The following is a 4,824-nucleotide window of genomic DNA, read 5'->3' on the forward strand; positions in this document are numbered from 1 at the left end:
CCAGGTGAACTGACCTCCTCTCCCACACACACACACACACACACACTCACACACACACTCACGTAAACAGTCACACTCACATAAGCACACACACTTATGTAAACACACACGCTCACTCTCACACACATACTCACTTAAAGACACACACATGCTCACCCGCACACATTCTCTCTCTCTCACACACATAAACACAACCTCACACTCACACACACTCACAGAAGGTCACACACACATAAACACACCCTCACACACACACACACACACACTCACAGAAGGTAACACACAGACACACACACATAAACACACCCTCACACACACACACTCACAGAAGGTAACACACACACACACACATAAACACACCCTCACACACACACACACACATAAACACACCCTCACACACACACACACACACACATAAACACAAAGAGAAAAGAAATGAAAAAGAAGAGAATGAGAGAGAGAGAGATAGAGGGAGAGAGAGAGAATGAGAGAGAGAGAGAAAGAGAGGGAGAGAGAGAGAGAGAGAGAGAGAGATAGAGGGAGAGAGAGAGAAAGATAGAGGGAGAGAGAGAGAGAGAGAGAGAGAGAGAATGAGAGAGAGAGAGAAAGAGAGGGAGAGAGAATGAGAGCGAGCGAGAGAAAGAGAGAGGAAACTAACAAAACAAATATGACTACGACCAGCACACACACACTAACCTGTTCCATCATACACCTACACACACACACACACACACACACACACACATACACACTCACTCTCTCACACACACACACACACACACAAATATGACTATGACCAGCACATACACACACACACACACACTATGACCAGCACACACACACACATACACACACACACTATGACCAGCACACACACACACACACACACAATGACCAGCACACACACACACACAAATAAAAATTATAGATATAATTGTATATATAATCATAGATGACAAGATTAACTGGTGGGACAGAGCTGTGAGCTGCACAATTAATTGCAGCCGTTAGCTAATTGATTAACTAGCTAATTGTATTAGTTCAAGTTGCAGTTTCGATATAACATTGATTAAGTATATTTGTTTTTAATAATCAACGCCACTAACCACTCGGTGAGTTACTGTTCATGTTCACTGTACGGTTCATGTTCATGCTTCATGTTCTACTGTTATACTGTTCTACTGCGCTTCATGTTCTACTGTTCTACTGCGCTTCATGTTCTACTGTTCTATTGTTCTACTGTTCTGATTTGTGGGAAACACATGAGTTCACTAGAAAATATTGCCAGAAGTTTGCAGTGTTGGCCACTAGAGGCAAACTTGCAGCAAAGTTCTGGCAACAATGAGAAGTTTGCCTCTAGTGGCAAATGTGTTCGCCAGTGATTTGCCATCAATAATAATTGCCAATAATGGCAAACTTCCAGTGAATTTCTGGTGACAAACCTAATTTGCATAATGACATTGCTGAAAATTTGCTGCAACATTGCCAAACGTTTACCGCAACTATTTGCCAGAAACCTAATTTGCATGTGAAAATATGACCTTGCAGCAAATTTGCGGCAACTGTTCGCCAGAAACCTGAAATTTGTGCTACTGTTGTACTGTGCATGTTCTAATGTTCTACTATGCTTCATGTACAACTGTTCTATTGTGCTTCATGTTCTACTGTTCTAATGTTCTACTGTGCTTCATGTTCTAATGTTCTACTGTGCTTCATGTTCTACTGTTCTAATGATCTACTATGCTTCATGTTCTACTGTGCTTCATGTTCTAATGTTCTATTGTGCTTCATGTTCTACTGTTCTACTATGTTTCATGTTCTACTGTGCTTCATGTTCTACTGTTCTACTGTGCTTTGTGTTCTACTGTTCTAATGTTCTACTGTGCTTCATGTTCTAATGTCATACTATGCTTCATGTTCTACTGTTCTACTGTGCTTACTGTTCTAATGTTCTACATGTGCATTGAGAGTGTGAGAGCATGACAAAGAGCAGAAGGAGAGAGAGAGAGAGAGAATGAGAGAGAGAGGGAGAGAGAGAGAAAGAGAGAGCATGAGAAAAGTTGATAGTGGGAGAGACAGAGAGAGAGGAAGAGAGGGAGAGAGAGAATGAGAGAGAGGGAGAGAGAGAGAGGCCCTCCTAGGACTAATTGAAAGCATTTGTCTCGAGCCTGGCTGTGACTCAGTCTCAGGAAAAGCTTGTCTTTCAATCAGACACATTTAACACATGCATAACACATACTGTATACTGACACACACACACACACTCTACCCCCCCCCCCCCCCTCTCACACACAAACACAGACAGACAGACACACACACACACACATTGGCAGATGTGGAGATACAGAATCCCATGTTCCTCAGTCACACAGATATGCAGCTACAGCACATTCTCCCTCACACACACACACACACACACACACACACACACACTCACACACACACACTCACACACTCACAACATGGCTGTGCTGTGTGCCTGACTCTAGACTGAGGGGGCGTGGCTTGAGAGGCGAGGAGCTGCAGACACACAGAGCTCTTGAGTGTGGTGTTAGATTACAAGACACACACACACACACACACACACACACACACACACACACACACATATACACACACACACACACTCACACACACACACTCACACACTCACAACATACACACAAACACACACATACGAAACACATGTGTCAGAGACAAAACACACACTAACCTTACAAAGACAAAACTCTCACAGACTCTAGACAAAGCACACACACACAGAGAGAGAGAGAGAGAGAGAAAGAGAGAGGGGAGAGAGAGAGGGGGAGAGAGAGAGAGGGGGGGAAGCATGTCTTTAAATCAGTCACATATAACACATGTATGACACATTTACACACACACATAACTAAACACACACACACACCACACACACACACACACAGAGGAAAGCATGCATTTCAATCAGTCGCACTTAAAGCATGCATACCCCCCCACACACACACACACACACTCTACCCCCCCCCCCCCCTCACACACAAACACAGACAGACACACACACACACACACACTCTCACACACACACAGACACACACACACACACACTCACATACACACACACACACACAGAGCACATTAATGGGGGGAACACACAACACACACTCAAACAAGACAAAACACAGACACACAAACTGACAGAAGACACACACACAAAACACACACTCACACACAAAACACACACTCACACACACACACACACACACTCACACACAAAACACACACTCACACACAGAACACATGTGTAAGACACAAAACACACACTAACTTTACAAAGACAAAACTCTCAGACCAACACACACTCACAAACAATAAACATACAGAGACAAAAGCGCAAACTTTACACGGGCACACACATTTACAGACAACACACACACACACACACACACACACACAAACACTCACACACACACACTCACAGCGTTTTCACAGGGACGGCTCCTGGCTTGCCCTCATCTCGGGAATCATAGCACAGCGTCTCAGCAGGAACAAAGAAAGCCGGGAGAGTCCAGCGAGGGTGTGTGTGTGTGTGTGTGTGGAGGGGGGGGGTTGTAATCCGCAAGTATGATCCTCCTGCTCCTGTTGCTACGACAACGACACCGACAGCCCGGCTGAACACGTCCACAACCAGAGCAGATCCCCTCGCGCGCTGCGCGCGTGTGTGTGTGTGTGTGTGTGTGTCTAGCAGATCTCCGGATCCCCTCCCGCGCTGTTCCTGCAGGCAGTCCTCTCGCAGCATTAACTCCAGATTCCCCTTGCCGTGTGTGTGTGTGTGTGTGTGTCTCGCAGATGTGGTACCAGAGAGAATCCTCGTCTAAAGTTTCCACCGTTGCTCACTTTCCTGCAGCGTCCAGAGCTTGTGTGTGTGTGTGTGTCTTCTCAGTAAAACTTCTCATGGAACTCCCTTGGTGCAAGAGCAGAGTGAAGCGTGACGCTGCAAGGATCAGTGTGTGTGCACATGTGTGTGTGTGTGAGCGTGTGTGCACATGTGTGTGTGTGTGTGTGTGAGTGTGTGTGCACATGTGTGGGGGTGTGTGTGTGTGTGTGTGTGAATGTTCTCATGCTGTCAAAACGCTGCACTCACTAAAATCAGCTTTTAATTGCTGGCACACACACTCCCATACAGACTAACTCTCTCACACACACACACACACACTCTTACACACACACACACACCACGTTCAGCCCTGCAAGTAAAGAGTGGACAGGAAGCCCTGTAGTACCTGTTGCTCCGCAGTGTCCAGAGAGGGGTGTGTGTCCAGCTCCGCAGTGTCCGGTGAACGCACGTGTGTGTGTGTGTGTGTGTGTGTGTGTGTGTGTCCGGTACAGACTGGCTGTGTGCCTGACTCTAGACTGAGGGGGCGTGGCTTGAGAGGAGAGGAGCTGCAGACATACAGAGCTCTTGAGTGTGGTGTTAGATTACAACACACACACACACACACACTGAGCACACACATACACACACACACACACACACACACACACACACACACACACACACACTGAGCACACACATACACACACACACACAATGAGCACACACACACAGTCCCCCTTCACTCCAAACATTACAGTCTGGTCCTCTTCCACACCTCCTCTGCTTGGCCTTGTGTGTTTGAGTGTGTGTGTGTGAGAGACAGAGAGAGAGACAGAGAGAGAGTGTGTGTGTGTGTGAGAGGGAGACAGAGAGAGAGAGTGTGCGTGTGTGTCTGAAAGAGTGTGTGTGCAAAGTGTTATTGTTTATTTCCACATGTTTGCTGTAATTCTGCAGTTTTCATACGTCTGTAT

At 46.1% G+C, this 4,824-nt stretch overlaps 1 protein-coding gene across 2 annotated transcripts in view; it reads right to left on the minus strand.

Moving 5' to 3' along the window:
- Nucleotides 1-4,341, minus strand: part of lrrc17 (leucine rich repeat containing 17) — a 34,759-nt gene extending 30,418 nt beyond the window's left edge. The window contains exon 1 of one of the 2 annotated variants that reach the window (XM_042086110.1): nt 4,260-4,341. The gene's annotated coding sequence lies outside the window, so the exon portion shown is untranslated. Of the gene's footprint in view, nt 1-3,455; nt 3,968-4,259 lie in introns of those variants that run through there. The other variant, XM_042086102.1, reaches the window with a different exon arrangement.
- Nucleotides 4,342-4,824: the final 483 nt, after the last annotated feature.

Source organism: Alosa sapidissima, chromosome 1, assembly GCF_018492685.1.
Source record: "Alosa sapidissima isolate fAloSap1 chromosome 1, fAloSap1.pri, whole genome shotgun sequence".
Classification (NCBI taxonomy): domain Eukaryota; kingdom Metazoa; phylum Chordata; class Actinopteri; order Clupeiformes; family Clupeidae; genus Alosa; species Alosa sapidissima.